The sequence below is a fragment of the Callithrix jacchus genome, chromosome 18 (assembly GCF_049354715.1).
Source record: "Callithrix jacchus isolate 240 chromosome 18, calJac240_pri, whole genome shotgun sequence".
In the NCBI taxonomy this organism is placed as follows: Eukaryota; Metazoa; Chordata; class Mammalia; order Primates; family Cebidae; genus Callithrix; species Callithrix jacchus.
In genome coordinates, this window is record NC_133519.1 from 13,311,735 (window position 1) to 13,328,451 (window position 16,717).

General features: G+C 45.6%; 1 protein-coding gene and 1 pseudogene across 10 annotated transcripts in view; one reads left to right on the top strand and one right to left on the bottom strand.

Moving 5' to 3' along the window:
* Positions 1-4,581: 4,581 nt before the first annotated feature.
* Positions 4,582-5,173, bottom strand: LOC103790956 (small ribosomal subunit protein uS12 pseudogene; annotated as a pseudogene).
* Positions 5,174-5,517: 344 nt separating this feature from the next.
* Positions 5,518-16,717, top strand: part of LOC103788993 (uncharacterized) — a 48,009-nt gene continuing 36,809 nt past the window's right edge. For 6 of the 10 annotated variants that reach the window (XM_078355740.1, XM_035279842.3, XM_078355738.1 and 3 more), the window contains exons 1-2: positions 5,518-5,649; positions 7,305-7,425. The gene's annotated coding sequence lies outside the window, so the exon portion shown is untranslated. Of the gene's footprint in view, positions 5,650-7,304; positions 7,426-13,918; positions 14,037-14,217; positions 14,317-14,643; positions 14,857-16,383; positions 16,502-16,717 lie in introns of all 10 variants that reach the window. The other 4 variants (XM_078355735.1, XM_078355741.1, XM_054247939.2 and 1 more) reach the window with 4 other exon arrangements.

Sequence of the window (16,717 nt, forward strand, 5' to 3'; positions counted from 1 at the left end):
GCTCACTTCAACCTCAGCCTCCCAAGTTCAAGTGAATTTCCTGCCTTCAGCTCCTGAGTAGCTGGGGTTACAGGGCCGTCCACCATGCCTGGCTAATTTTGTGTATTTTTAGCAGACATGGGGTTTCATTGTGTTAATCAGGATGGTCTCGATCTCCTGACCTCATGATTGGCCCACCTCGGCCTCCCAAAGTGCTGCTGGGATTACAGCAGTGCCAGGCCAATCTAAGCTTTTGAGCTCTTCAAGAATGCTGAGCCTTTCTTCACAAATATATTTTTCACAATTGTGATGAAAGGTGAATCACCTGGACCTTTCAACGGGGGTGATTTGTCATTTCATGACAAATTAATTCTAATATTCCAATCTCCCTGATGCTCTGAGTCTCTTCCTCTGCAGCAAACCAAGACAGGCCTGTCATTTCTAGGTCACACACACTGGCCCACCTTTTGGTCCACGTTTTGGGCAGCCAACCAAAGTCACTGTTAAGGCCTTTTCTTTCTCCCTAAACTGTAACTTTGCCTAGAATCTCTGCAATCAATTCAGCCTCATCCAATTTTATAGTCCTTCTACAACTGTGCCATGCTCTTAATATGCATTCCCACACGGATTCCCTGAATGTCTGTCTGTACACCCTGGAAAAACCATGTAGTTCTTTTGGAGTGTAGTGTGCCTTGTCATGACAAGGTCACTTGTTGTACCTTCCCTTTGGAGGCCAACGTGATGAAACCTCATCACTACTAAAAAGACATAAAGTAGCCAGGCGTGGTGGCGCACACCCAAAATCCCAGCTACCTGGGCAGCTGAGGCAGGAGAAGCGGTTGAACCCAGGAAGCAGATGTTGCAATGAGCTGAGATCGTGCCTCTGCACTGCAGCCTGAGCAAGTGAGATTCCAACTAAAAAAAAAAAGAAAGCTGAAATATTCTCTTCTTCATAAGTTTTTATTTCAAAGGAATAAATATTAAATTTGCCATGGAGAAAGCTGGCAGACCAAGTGGTGGAAGTTGTATCTCCAGGAATGGGACAATTAGACACCATGGGAGGCTCGATATCATGCTCTAAGGGTAACATTTCTTTTGTGGATCTTTGCAAAAGTGCATAATCTGAATCTGCTCAAGAAGAAACATCAGACAAACCCAAATTGAGGGGCATTCTACAAAACCGATGGTTCTTTAAAAAGGTCAGTGTCACGAAAGACAAAGACAGAGTGAAGAACTGTTCGGAGTGGAGGAGACTGAGGAGTCATGTGACTACCGTCAAGGCAGCGGAGAATCCTGGACTGGCTTCTGAATCAACAAAATTGTCTTTTGCCATACAGGACATTAGTAGGAAGAATGGCTAAATTTGAGTAAGGTCTGCAGATAGTGACATCCTTGGAGAGCCTGGAGATGAGGACAGAGTGCGAAAACCAATGAAGAAATAACAATCAGTCAAGGCAGAAAGGAATGCATATTTCCGGTTTTATTGTTTTACATCAGGCTGAGCTATGCAAAAATACAGGCTGCAAAGGGATATAGGTCTGTGCTTCGGGCTTCCCAGAGCAACCACACATACGCAAAACAAGGTCAGTGAATGGCTTTGTGGGAGAAGTTTTGAGCCCCTGAACTCCAAGACAGAAGAATCCTCTATGCTTGAGCTCAGCCCTCACCAAGACCTAACAGCCACATGGGCAGGCTCAGAAGGAGAAGGAAGGGGAGAGGGAAATATTTGGCCATTTGTGCTCTTCTAGGCACAGGGTCCACTTCAGCAGCAGCCTCCAGAGTGCTGGCCGCTGCCCCCTCCACAGCAGCTGGAGCCCCCTCCACAGCAGCTGGAGCCCCCTGAGGGCTGGCTGCAGCAGTCAGAGCTCTGGGGTCTGTGGCGGTGAGACCTGCGGCACCTGTGGTGGCTCAGGCAGCAGCCACCTCCCCCAGAACTGCAGCAGCCCCCAGAGCTGACACTGCAGCAGGAAGACACTGGAGGGCACTTGGGGGGGCATTTAGGGACAGGGCACTTGGGGATGCACTTGGGAGGGGGCTGGCACTGCTGTTGGCTCTGCTGGCAGGACATCTTCACGGTGGGTGTTCAGGAGCTGGGGAAGAATCAGACAGGAAATCAGACCCAAGTAGAGATGACCTCTGTCCCTGTGACACTCTTAGCATCACTCAAGTATAAAAACATAATCTTCAGTAGTTTTGCTTCCAATAACTTCTTCAAACTCTCATACTATCTTTTTCAAGCTTAGGACATCTTTGAGTGTCACACAATTGTAAAGTAAGACTGAACAATATTGCAAAATGCGTCCGAGATTCTAACGTGTTGTCAGTGGAGGAGGAAAGTATTACAAATATGTCTTCAGATGGAAACTGTCTAATTTTCAAGTCATTTATGGGAACATTATTTCTTAAAGAAAAGAAGCAGTCATTCTCTCTTGTCATAACTTGCAAGACAATTGTACTTGGAAGGTCAGCATTGCACAGGGTCTTGGACACTACCAGGTCGGTAAACTCATGTCAACACCGACAGATAAATTCATCAACTGCTGCACATCTAGTGCTGGAACCCTGACCTCCTGATCTCAGGTTGGAGCTCAGACTTCCTCAACTCCCCACCTGCTCGGGCTGTTGGCTGACATGGTGGCCCTCAGGCTTGGTGTGTCTTAACCAACCTGGGAAGTTTGTGAACAAGTCTCAGACCCATAAAAATGGGGGCTCATTAGCCCAAAAGAGCCTTTAGTCCCATGTCCATGGCTCTAGCTCTTCGCTTGCAGGCAGAGACAGGGTTGTATCTTCCGAAGCGGGCTTCCCTCCTGTGGCCTGCCGCGGTGGAGCAGGTCTCTGTGCCTCAAGCTCCCATCTTGGAAGGCCCACCTCATCCCAGAGCAATTTGTTTCCTCTAGAGTTCAAAGGCACATGGCACAGCCAGCCAGCTCTCTCCTTCTTCTCCTTCCTGTTCCCAGTTAGCGCCCAGACCCCTTTTTGCAGTCTACCCCTTCAGTCTTTTCTAAACTCTTCACCTCTGACAGCAAGGCTGTAGCCCCGAGGCCCTTCCCTGTTCTGAACATCCCTGCTCCTGTTCTTACCAGAGTCGCACACAGCACAGGGTTCTTCAGCACCTCAGGAGGCGAGCAGATGGGGTGCTCTGGTCCTGAGTCCTTTTATCTTGGCCTGGGCCCTGCCTCGGCTGTGAGACAGGGCCTGTGCATGAGAGGACCTGCCTCCTGACAGCCGTGAGATATCATAACTTAGCTAATAAGTCAATAAGATATCTTGTCCAGCAAAGCGTCAACTTTCTGAAATGTCCTATTTGTCAAAGATTTTATCTTTTATGTAGTGAAAATGTCACCGTCTTATGGGATGTGAGTTAATACTGCTGAGATCTAACCAGATATACTTCAAATGGAATAATTTTTCTGTGTGTTCTATATCCAGTAACACGTTGTTAGTAATCTTTGTTTTGTTCTTTCCATATCTACAAAACCTTTCCACAATTACAGTGACGAAAAATACTATTAAAGTCTACAGGAATATTCTATTCCATTTAACTAGCATCTTTAAAAGTATTTTTATTGCTATTATTGTCATAATTTTTAATATATTGATATCCTTTACTGCAGCTGCGCTGAGCACTCCAAAATTCTTGCAGTCAGTGAACACTTGAAAAAAATGTGGTAAAAATATAACCCAAAATGTACTGCCTTAGTCATTTTTTAGTGTACAGTTCAGTAATATTAAATAAAATCACATCATTGTGTAACCAATGTCTAGAATTTCTGTCTTCTTGCAACACTGAAACTCTACACCCGCTAAACAAAAGTTCTCCCTTACTCCCTCTGCCTAGCCCCTGGGGACCGCCATTTTACTTTGTTTCTATGAAACGGAGTACTCCTTGTGTCTCATATAAGTGGAATCATACGGTGTTTGCCTTTTTGTGACCAGCTTATTTAATTTAGCATATCTTTAGGATTCATTCATATTGCAGGATGTATATAAATTTCTTCCCTTTTTAAGCCCATTTAATATTTCACTGTGTGTATGTGCCTCCTTTCCTTTCTATAATCATTGAGCAGCGGACTCTTGGATTGCTTCCACTTTTCAGCTTGTGAATAATAATACTGTGAACATGGGTGTGCATGTCCCCTGGCAAGACTCTACTTTCAGTCCTTTGCATTGTATATACCCAGAAGTGGAACTGCTGGATCGTATGTTAATTCTGTTAACTTTTTGAGAAACAAGCATGCTATTTTCATAGTAATTATAGGTTTAGATTTGTTTCTAGAAATCTATCCATTTTATCTAGGTTATCCAATTTGGCATACAATTGTTCATAACTTAAAGTTATGCAAACATTTGCATTAGTTAAAACGCAAAGTTTTAAAAGTTTTTAGCTGGGTGGACAGCATGGCTTTACTTCCTATTTCTTGATACTTTCCAATCTTGGTTAAAAAAAAGTTTTTCTCTTTCTGAAAGGCTTATTTCAGTGAAAGTCCATCTGCAAAATGTTATATATTTAAATTAGAAAATAACTAAAAGTGCCATTGACATGCTGATTATTGGTTTTTTGGCACATGAAAATTGATTACTACAGTGTTTTCATCATTAAACTTATGATCTTGGTCTTTCCTTCTTGCCTTTGTATAGGGCCGAAAGAGAGACACTGGCTACTTTGACAAACTTAAAGCGGACTCCAGGAATATCACCAACAGTATGACCTTTGCGACCAAATCCAGCAACCAGAACTGCCTCGTTTTCCTCCATAAAGTTCAAGCAACCATCACTGGGTATAAAGGCTGTGATTTTCTTGCCATTCTTGATGGGCTGGACCCTGACGCACTTAGTAGAATTTGGCTGCTTAGCTTCAACTCCTAGTTTTTCCGGCAGGATTCCCTTTGCATGAGAAGCACCTCCAAAAGGGTCGGCCTTCAGGGCTGTGCCCAAATGGGCTTTCTTGTACTGTTTATCATGCCACTTCTGGTGTCCTTGGTGGCTAGGGAGCTTCTTAGCAGTACGAAGTCCAGGACACTTGCCCATCCTGCCGGCTTTGAGAGTGACCCTAGGCCACCTCACCGGGGATCTGGGGGCTGCCTTCTGAAGCCTGCGCGTCTGCACCGCGTGCCCGGGCCTGGAAGTCAGACTCAGGGCGGTGCGGCAGCCTGAGGCCTGCAGCCCTAATAGCGGGATCGGGATCGCTCAGCCCGCCAGAGGTTGTGTCTCCCGCCTCTTAAGCCTGGCAGGGGCGGTTCAAGTGGTGGGGGGTAATCAGCGAGTTGCCGGATCCAGGGCGGGTGCTATGAAAGTGAGGCGGAGGGGAGAGAGGGATTTCCCGGTCCCGCTGCACTCCGTCCACCCTCCTCGCAGCCCGTAACCGGGTTTTGCGGTTGAGGGGGCGGGTCCCTTTAAGGCCCCGCAGCGCTTGCGCCCGGGGTTGTCGGCGGGGCGACCCGGAGGAGCCGGCGGGCTGCAGTGGGCGGGGCTCGGCGGCTGTTGAGACAGTGGCGGCGCCGGGACGGGGAGGTAAGGGTCCCGAGGTGGCCCGAACTTGAGTGAGCCCGATGCTTTTGGAAACGCCGGACGGTGCACCAGCCGGGCCGAGAGCCGGACTCAGGCGCGGGGCGCGGCTGCCGTTTCGCTGGAAGTTAAGGTTTCCCGCGAAGTCCGCCCAGCGTTTCCGAGGTGAGTGCGCGGAGTCAGGCCGGGCGGGCGGTGAGTCCCGGACCGCCGGCGAACAGCTGGGGCGCGGCGCGGCTCTCGGGCTGCCCCAAGTTTCGCTGCGCGAGCTGGCGGGTGCGCCGGACCCGCCAGGGCCTGTTTCCAGGCTCCATTCCTCGCCTGCCGCTGCAGCCAGCCGCCCTCCTCTCGGGCGCTGCGGAAGAACTCGCGGCGGGTCCTACTGTGGTATCCCAGGGGGTGGAGGGACGAAGAAGCCTCGGGGGCACATCCTCCTAAATCCTCTGGAGAACATTGACCCTGCGCCGCACCTTAAGGCCGGAAATCCGTTCCCTCTTGGGACCTGAGAGACAATTTTAAATGTGCAGGTGGTGCGAGGGCAGCAGATCACACCTGTAATCCCAGCACTTTGAGAGGCCAAAGTGGGCAGATCACTTGAGCCCAGGAGTTCCAGACCAGCCTGGGCTACCCTGTCTCTACTAAAAATACAAGATTAGCTGTGTGTGGTGGTGTGTGCCTGTAGTCATAGCTAGTGTGGAGGCCGAGGTGGGAGGATCACCAGAGCCTGGGAAGTTGAGATTGCAGTGAACCGTGATCATGCCAGTGCGCTCCAGCCTGGATGGCAGAGTGAGAGCCTGTCTCGGAAAAGAAAAAAAAAAAGTACAGGTAATGAATTTTACTAAGTGAACTACCACAGACAAAGAAATGGAACATTACTAGACTGAGGTCTGGGGTGTATATGCAGGAGTGGCATTTTTGATTTTAGAGACATATGAATGATAAAACTTTAGTATTAGATATTGTTGAACATTTTCCCCAAGTGGTTGTACCATTTAGCAGGGAATATTCTGGTTATCCCACATCTTTGCTTACTCTCGTCAGCTAAAAATTATTTTGCCATTCTAGTAGAGGTGCAGTAATATATCAGTGTGGTTTCATCTTGCATTCTCCTGGTATTGAGATTATTTTTTATTGCCATTTGTGGCTTCTTTTGTGAAGTGCCTGTTAAATATTTTTATCCTGTTGTCATTAATTGAAAAAAAAAATGCTGGTTTTTCTGTTGATTTGTAACACTTTATTCTGGATATGTGTCCTTTCTAGAATATATATTTATTGCATTTCTCTTTTTCCAAACTGTCGCTTGCCTTTTCATTCTTTTAATGTTGTTTTTACATTAATGGAGATTCTCTAATTTTTTTTTTTTTTTTTTTGAGAGAGAATCTCACTATGTTGTCCAGGCTGGAATGCAGTGGCACAATCACAGCTCAGTGCAACCTCCACCTCCCAAGGCTCAGGTGATCCTCCTGCCTCAGCCCCCAAGTAGCTGGGACCTACAGGGGAGCATCATTATGCTCAGCTCTTTTTCGTATTTTTTAGTAGAAATGGGGTTTTGCCACGTTGCACAGGCTGGTCTGGAATTCCTGGGATCAGGTGACACACCTGCCTCAGCCTCCCAAAGTGTTGGGATTACGGGCATGAGCCACCACCTGGCATGTTTCTGAATTTTAGAGAAATTATACTTTATCAATCTTTTCCTATGTGGTTACTGCTTTTTGTGTCCTCTAAGAAGTCAGTGCCTAACCTAAGAAAATGAACATATTTTTCTGTGTTAATCTTATAGCAATTTTATTTCAGTTCATGCATTTTTTTTTTTTTTCCAGACAAGGTCTCACTCTATTGCCCAGGCTGGAGTGCAGCGGCATAATCTCAGCTGACCGCAACCTTCACCTCCTGGCTCAAGCAATCCTCCCACGTCAGCCTTCTGAATAGCTGCGACTATAGGTGTGTGCCACCATTCCTGGGTAACTTCTGTATTTTGTGTAGAGATGGGGATTCAGCATTTTCCCAGGTTGGTCTCAAACTCTTCGGCTCAAGTAGTCTACCTGCTTCAGCCTCCCAGAGTGCTGGGATTATAGGTGTGAGCCACACCCCCCAGCCATGTTCACTTTTTACTACATGGATGTGATTGCTTGATCCAGCACCGTGTACTGAAAAGACCATCCTTGTCCTTCTGTACTGTTGGGCACTTTTTTTTATAAATTGGATGACTCTAAGGTCATTTGGTTTATGAAATTAACGTGAGTCTGTTTCTGGGCAACATAGTGAGATCCTGTCTCTCCAACATATATTAAATAATAAATACATAAAATTGTTTTTTAAAGTGGGTAGAGCTGATGGAGTCATAGGTGGTAATTTATAAATGATTGTCAATTTCTTGGCTACATACAGGTGTTGGTAATTCAGATCTGTGGGGCATTCAGGCAAAATGTATTAAATGAATTTCATGGTGTTGAGAATGATCGCTAGATGATCATTGTGGCTTGAATTAGACATTATTTGGGCCTCACAGAGCTGCAGTTTTGACTCATATTTATTTGCCTTTTTAAAATGTTTCCAATCTTTCTGTGAAGGCAGTAACTCTTTTCTACTTAATTGTTCTTAGGTATACTTAATTACTAGGAAACCTTTATGGATCACACCTAACTAAGTGTTAAGCCACGTAAAGTAAAGGGCTGATGTGATGTGTTGTAGACAATAGTATTCTACACAATAGTTTCGGGACTACATCCGTTAAATTGTTTGTTTGTTTTTCTTGAGACAGGGTCTGGCTCTGTCGCCCAGGCTGGAGTGCAGTGGTGCAGTGGTCTGATCACGGCTCACTGCAGCTTTGACCTCTCGGGCTCAAGCAGCCTCCCACCTCAGCCTTCTTAGTAGCTGGAGCTACAGGCATGCACCACCACGTCTGGCTAATTTTTTATTTTTTGTACACAGGGTCTTCCTGTGGTTCCCAGACTGGTTTCAAAATCCTGGGCTCAAATAATCCTTCCATCTTGGCATCCCAAAATGTTGGGATTACTGACATGAGCCATCACACCTGGCCATTTTAGTTTTAATAATTTAAAATTTTTTCTAATTAAAAATATTTACTAAAATCTATTATTTACAAATATAGTGTTCATTATTGTTACGATTATTTTGTATGTGTTTAATGTCATTTTCAATATAAGCTCTTGGAAATTAGAGAACTTGTCTCTGATTCCTTACTGTATTCTCAATACTTAACCTTGTCTGCTATGAAACAGATATTGATTAAGTATTTGTTAAATGAATGAATGAACATACTGATACCACATTCAATTCTCCGCGTATCACAGCTTTCACCATCTAACAAATAAAATAGCTTGTATAGAGCAGAGCCGTAGTCAACCTGCCATAAAAGAAAATGTCAACGAAAGTAAACCCTTTTATGTGTAGATCTAGAGTTGGTTGGTTTCTGTCATATGCAGTCAACCGTCCTGACCAGCCTGGGCAACACAGTAAGACCCTATCTCTGAAAATAAAAAATCAGCCGAGCATGGTGGTGCACACTTGTAGTCTCAGCCAATCTAGAGGCTGAGGCAGGAGGATTCCTTGAGTCTTGAGTTAGAGGTTACAGTGAGCTATGATGGCACCACCACACTCCAACCTGGGGGGCGGGAAAAAAGAGTCCTGACTGATTAGTTGAGTCGCCAGAGAAAGTGCTTACTTTTCACAAAGTACTGATTTGAGGCCGATCTCAGTGAACAGGAATTCCATTCTTTCTGTTAGGAAATTAAGAGAGTGTGGGTGTGGTTAGTTAATGCTTATTGAACTATCTTTGGAACTCATCTCCTGCTCTCTCTGGTCTATTTATATATGTATATTCTATCTGCTGTTGTGTTGAGCTTTGCAAGTTTATGCTGCAGTAACAAAAGCCCAAAATCTCACCAGTAGAAGAGATTCGAAAGATAGCCAGATCCAACAGGTAAAAATCATGAGGTCAGTGAGTCCTCTCTCTATTATGACTCAAATGCAAAGGGAAGATGCCGTGGACCCTCAACATCGCAGCATGACCAGCATGTGCCTCCCACGAGCTGCAGTGCATGGTCAGGTGGAAGTTATTTGACTTCAGGAAAGGACAGTGTTCTCTTCAGGCCTTTTCCTCAGTGGCTGGATCTGCGTTCCTCTCCTCTCTCTTCCCTTCTCTCCCCCAGTCTCCATCCCTATTTCTCTCTCTGTTTCCACCTTGCTGTTCCCTTTCACCTGCTTTCTCCTCTTCAACTTTCATGTTTCTCCCGTCCCCCTGCATTTCCCAGGCTAAGGCTGCTGCAATATCCTGGGTGGGGAGATGTGTGTGGATTTAGGCGGTGCCCTGTAGATGTGTCCAGGATGGGGAAACATGGCTCAGCTGCCAGTATAATGGTTCAGAGAGTGGACACTTTTGAAGACCTTTCACAGCTCCCATTCTATAATTGTGTAGAACTTAAAACTGATGGGCCACAGTGGAATTCTTGGTTCCTCAGGACCTTGTGGTGGACACCTTCTTTCACTCAGCATTCACAGGGTGGCTATTAGGTGCCAGGCCCTGCCTGGGCTAGGGGCACCATAATGAGTAAATATCAGGTAACTACCCCATGGAACCCACCACTGCAGGCATCGAGAGGGGGAGAAAGAAAGTGGTGTGGCCGGTTTGTGTCCTTCTCATGTGGTCACATGCCAGGTCCTGGGGGAGTGGGAGCCAGTGCAAGGAGAGAAGCCCAGTGAGCAAGGAAAAGGGACGATGTCAGACCCAGGGGCTCAGACCCCCACCTGTAGCCAGGCAGCTTCTGGAGTGGACAAGGAGCAGCAGGGAAGGTTGTGGCCTGGTGTTTTGGGGTCCGCTGTCCCATCTCATTCCTGTGGGTGCCAGAATTTGTCCAAAGGGAGGACTCAGTGTCTCTGGAAACAGCAGGCCAGAGACAGAACGTGTTTCAGAAAAGGAGGAAGGAATTGTACATCATGGAAATAGAATATGATTTTATAGTAGTGTGTCTCTCTCTAGTAACTAGTTAGCATGTTCCTGTTAATGGAAAATATTGGTGGTGTAAGTCCCCCTGGATCTTCTCATCATTGTGTAAGTTCATTTGTTCCCCCCTCCCTCCCTATTTCCTCCCTCCCCTCCTTCCTTCCTCCCCTTCTTCCTTCTTTCCTTTCATGCCTGTTTCTTTTCCTTCCTTCCTTCCTTCCTTCCTTCCTTCCTTCCTTCCTTCCTTCCTTCCTCCCTCTCTCCCTCCTTCCCACCCTCCTGCCTTCCATCCTTATCTTTTCTTTTTCGTTCTCTCTCTGTCACCCTCTTTCTTTCTTTTAAACTTTTTTGAATAGACCACACTGTACTGAAACCCACATTATTTACCAAAATCTCTGGAGCTGCTTCTGTCTTTAAGGCATGGAGGTCATCCTGTATCCCTCAGCCCCTCCCAGCCTCCTTCTCTTTTGATTTGTGGGTGCCCCTGGGGCAGCTGCTGAGTCTCAGGGGTTTCTAGTTTTCATTAAGTTCTGCCCACCTGGATGGTTTGTCCCTGTCCTTACCAGACGCTTGCATTATCTAGATCACTGAGGTTGCTTTCGCCTAACTGATCTGCTATCTGTATTCCGACGGCACCCCAGCAATAGAGGCGAAAGGCACAGGCATCGAAATCTCCAGCTGCTCTGACTCTAGGTTGGTGCACTTCTATGCCAAGTACTAAGCACACAAGAACTGGACGCCACCAAAACCTGATTTGGGTCTGCTGCCTCCTAATTTCAAAAAACTTAATAGACATTATTTTTTAGAGCAGTTCTAGGTTTATAGATAAATTGAGTAGATAGTACAGAGAGTTCTCCTAGGGTCCCTTGACTTCCAGCACACAATTTTCCTATTAGTATGTCATATTAGTGTGGTTCATCTGTTACAATTGACCAACCAATATTGATACATCATTAGTAACTAAAGTTCATAGTGGACATTAGAGTTCATTCTTCGAGTTTTCACAGATTGAGTTTTGGCAATTACATAATGTCGTAAATTCCCAATACGGCATCATGCAAAATAGTTTCACTGCTGAAGATTCCCTGTGCTTCACCATTTCATGCCTCCTCTCCTCCAGCCCTGACAACCACTCATCATTTCACTGTTTCTATCTTTTTGACTTTTCAAGAATGTCCTACAGTTGGAATCATAGAGTATATAGGTTTCCCGACTGGCTTCTTGCTCACGTGATGGACTTAAACTTCCTCCATGTGTTTGTGGCTTGATGGCTCATTTTAAAAAATCACTGAATTAGATTTCATTGTATGGCTGCAGCACAGTGTGTTTATTCATTCACTTGGTGAAAGACATCTTGGTTCTTCAAGTTTTGACACTGATGAATAAAATTGCTCTAAGTACTTATGTGCAGGATTTTGAGTGAACTTCAGTTTTCCCAAGTGACTGTACAATTTGATTTTCACTAGCTATGGAGAGTTCGGGCTGCTCCTCATCTTTGACAGCATTCGGTGTGTTTCCCTTTTTGCATTTTAACCATTCTAATAGGTTTCCAGTGATAGCTCGTTGTTTTAATGTGCAATTCCCCAATGACCAATGATTTTGAGCACTTTCTATATGCTTACGCGCCATCTGCGTATTTTGTTGGTGATGTGCTCAGATCTTTCACGTATTGTTATTATTTGTTTACCTTGTGTTGTTCAGTTCTCAGAATTCGTCATGTATTTTAGACAGCAGCATTTCATCAGATTATTTTGTAAATATTTTCTCCCCGTCTTTGACTTGCTTTTTCCGTTATCTTCACAGTGTCTTTCACAGGCAGAAGGTTTTCATTTTCCGGAGGCTCAACTTTCTTTCTTTCATTGTGGATTGTGCTTTTGAGTGTTGTATCTAAGAAGTCATCCTCGAACCCAAGTTCCCAAGCTCTTCTCCTGTGTGATCTCCTGGGATTCTCATGGTTTTGCACCTTACATATAGGTGTAAGATTCACTTTATGAAGGGCATAACATGCACACCTAGATTGATTGATTGATTGATTGATTTTGCATTTGGTTGTCTAGCTGTTCTAGCACCATTATTTGGAAAGGCTATCCTTGCTGTTTTAAATGTCTTTTAACCTTTATGAAAGATCCATGGGCTGGATGTAGGCCTGTTTCTGAGCTCTGTGTTCTTTTCCATAGGTCCTATTTGTGTGTTTTTCCTCTTTTCACCAACTTCACGCTGTTTTGGTTTCTGTAGGTTTCTAGTAAGTACTGAAGTCGGTAGTATCTTTAGGGTTTTTTTTTTTTTTTTTTTTGAGGAGACGGAGTTTCGCTCTTGTTACCCAGGCTGCCATCTGGGCTCACCGCAACCTCCGCCTCCTGAGTTCAGGCAATTCTCCTGCCTCAGCCTCCTGAGTAGCTGGGATTACAGGCACATGCCACCATGCCCAGCTAATTTTTTGTATTTTTTTAGTAGAGACGGGGTTTCACCATGTTGACCAGGATGGTCTCGATCTGTTGACCTCGTGATCCACCCGCCTCGGCCTCCCAAAGTGCTGGGATTACAGGCTTGAGCCACCGCGACCGGCCCCTTTAGGGTTTTTTTTTTTTTTCTGAACTTTGTCATGACAACCCGAGATTGCTGTAGTCAAACTTGGAAATGTGTGAGATTCCCCCTTAGTTTGGTCTTCAAGGAGTTTTTAATGCTCAAGGCAGGCCACCCTTAGCTGCTGGTAATCTGTGAATATCATTTAAGTGCTCCTCCCAGTGGCTGTCCCCAGTAGCTTCTCTTCCGGGTAAGCTGTGACTCTTCATGGGTTAGCCTGTTTTAGGGTGGCAGTTTTTTCTGTGACCTCACTTCTCTGGTCCAGCCTAGAAGAGCTGACTTTCAGTTTGTTCAGCTTTTCTCTAGCTGTGAGGATAAGTGATGACTCCCTAGCTCTTTCCATGTTGGAGTGGAAACCCAGAAGTTCATTTAAAGAGTTACTTGTAATAAAAGTCACCCATTGTCAGTGTACAGCTTAATCATTTAGGTTGATTTATAGAATTGTGCAGCCATCAGCAGAGTTCTATTTCAGTACATTTTTGTCACTTCCCCAAATTCCCTTGAGCCTCTTTGTAGTCATTTCCTAATCCCTAGTCCCTGTGACCAGATCTGAACAGAATAAATATTTGGATAATGGACTTCATTGTATTTACATTTTCCTGTGTTTGGGACTGTATATAGTGGACTGTTGTCTTCCTTTTCTGACAAATGGAGGAGAGGCTCCATTCTCGGGGTGTTTTTGGGGAAACAGAACAGCAGTCCTGTTTATGGCTCTCCTTGAATTGGTGCATCTGTGCTGGTGAGTGGTTCTTGCTACAAAACCTTGTCTGGTGAGCACAAGGAAAGGAATCTTTAAAAACCTGCCATTAAAACAGAGATGATACATTTTCACATAGTAATATGTGCAGTTAAGTATTAAACCATCTTTATTCTTTTTTTTTTTCACAGAGTTTTTGCTGCTTGTCCAGGCTGGAATGCAATGGCACGATCTCAGCTCACTGCAACCTCCACCTCCTGGGTTCAAGTGATTCTCCTGCCTCAGCCTCCTGATTAGCTGGGATTACAGGTGCCCACCACCACACCCAGCTAATTTTTGTATTTTTAGTAGAGACAAGGTTTTACCATATTGGCCAGGTTGGTCTCTAACTCGTGACCACAGGTGATCCACCTGCCTTGGCCTCCTAAAGTGCTAGGATTACAGGCATGAGTCACCACACCAGGCCTGAAGCATCTGTTTATCCTTTCAGAAATATGGTTGATAACAGTAAAGCCACACTCCTCATGTGCCTGAAATGCCCCACATTATGTTCTTTGGGTGGCAAGAGCTCTGGAACAGCCACATGAAGGTGAGGGCAAGATTTTATTGTAGTTCTTCGATTGATTGATTGATTTTTGCGCTTAGAGGGGTAGCATCCATGTATCTGAAATAGAATTCAAGAGTAGAGACAGGCACCTGTATTAGTTTTCTCCTGCTGCCTATGATCACATGACCACAAACCAGTGGTTTGAAGCCACAGAAGTCTGGAATGAAGCGGCTGGGTTTTCTGATCAGGGTCATGTGAAGCTGCAATCTGGGAATGGGCTGGCTGTGGGTTTTCTCTAGAGCGCAGGCTATTTTTCTGAGTTCACTACACATATTGAAAGAGTTCTATTCTTGTTGTTGGGGGACTAAGGGCCCTTTTTCTATGCTGGCTGTCAACCAGAAGACACTCTGACTTCAGAGGCCACCTGCTTTCCTCCTTACCTCTCTTTCCCATCTTTCAACCAATAACAACTCATGGAGTCCTTCTCAAGCTCTCTGCCTTCCCTTCTCTGACTTCATCTTCTCCAACCAGCCATGGAAAGCTCTGTCACTATGGAGTGATGTGTCGATCCAGTTCATGCAGGTAACCTCACCATCTTCAAGTCATGTAACTGTCACATACCAATGTAATCACAGGAATGGTGTTTCATTACCTTAACAGGCTTCAAAGACAAGGGTATGGCATGTTTGGGGACCATTTCAGAAATTCTGTCTACCACAGTTGGACGCTCACATTCCCCTATCTGAAAAATACATGCAGCCTCTCCTCTAAAGTTTCCAAATTTCATGTCATTAAAGCATTAGTTCAACATGAAAAATGTCACATAGACCACATAAGATCCGAAGTTTAAAATCTCATCTAAAACATCCACACCAGGTGTGGATGAGGCTTCTGAGGATGTCCATTAAGTACAGATCCTGGACATAATTTCCTTACCTTGTCGACCTGTGAGACTGAACAAACTGCTTTTCTGCTCCTAATGTGGAATGGCGGGACAGACACAGACTGACAATTACAGTGATTCTAGTTCAAAAAGAAGGAACGTGGAAGGGAGAAGGAAGTCACTGACCCAAAATCATTTGGAAGTGGAGCTGGGCAAAATCCAGCAGGAGGTTCTTAAGTAGGATCCACAGCCTGGGACTGACCCTCCACCCTGTGGGACTTTGCGTCTGGGATCTTTGCTCTGCATTTCCTGAAACCATTATTATCTATCTTATTTCCCCCAACTCCTTTGGTTCTTCTTTCTCCTCATGGCAGCATCCTCTGCTTAATCCTTGGTCTGTCATCCCCAGCAGAATTGGTCAGATATTGCTTGTGTCAGGGTCCTGTCCGTCTCCATGAGGGGCTGTCCTTGTGAGCCCGTGCTCCTCTGGGGCTGTCTTCACTGACCTGGCCTCTCTCAGTCATGATTGCTTTCAGCTGACCTGGCTCGCTTAGGAGAAAATCTTAAGACTGTGGAGACCCAGAGCCATTCTCTGCCCTCTCTATCTCCAGGAGAGGAAGAAAATAACAGGGATCTTCATGGAGAAATGACCCATGTGAGGGCCTGGACTCTCCAGCAGTCACAGCAGAGGAAACTCCCTGAGGAAGAATGGAGGACCTGAACTCCCAGACTGGGAAAGCAGGGTTGTATTAAGCACTATTTAATTCTCATGTGCTCCCTGTCCCAGTCTATTAGCCAGCAAATGACAATGGACTGAGGTTAAGTAATAGGACTATAGAGCCATGATGAAGAATTGTCCAAGGAAAGGCCCCTTTACTCTGTTTGCAAGGTGAAATTGCTGTATTTAATCCAAAGTTTTCTGAAAGGCAGCAGTGAGTTTCTGGAGGGTGAGTTACCTGCTTTGCACAGGGAGGCTGAGGCCAAGGCTTGCGTGGTGGATCTGCTGCCACCAGGTCGTCAGGGCGGGAGCCTGGGAGAGTCTTAGTCTTTCTGGGCTTCAGTTTTCTCATCAGTAAAGTAGGGGCTTATTGTACCTCTCTGAGGTCCCTTCCTGCTCACTTTTCTCTGAGTCCTTGAGGGACTAAGATGGTTTTTAACACTGCCTGGACCTGTAACCTGCACTGAGCTCTCTGGGTCTGACTCCTGACTGACCCTGTCTCCTGCAGAGCCTGAGCTGAATCCACAGCCTGGAAGCCCAGAACCGAGGGAACAGATGGAAGAAAGAAAGGCAGCAGGTTTTGGGAAAGAGAAGAACCTGCAAAGGACAAGTCAGCGCTAGAACAGGTGAAAACCAAAGAAGGGGAGAGTAAGGACAAACTGGGCCAGAAGCCTCAGGGGAAATGGGCACTGGGCCTGTGAACATTCAACCACTCAAGAAGGAGCACAAGCTGAGCAGTGGGGATGAGAGAAACTTACCTCACAGGAGTCTCCTGATCCTGGCCAGGGAGAGCCAAAGTGGGGATCAGAGCTGGTTTATAGTGAGGGACAGCACCAACTCCA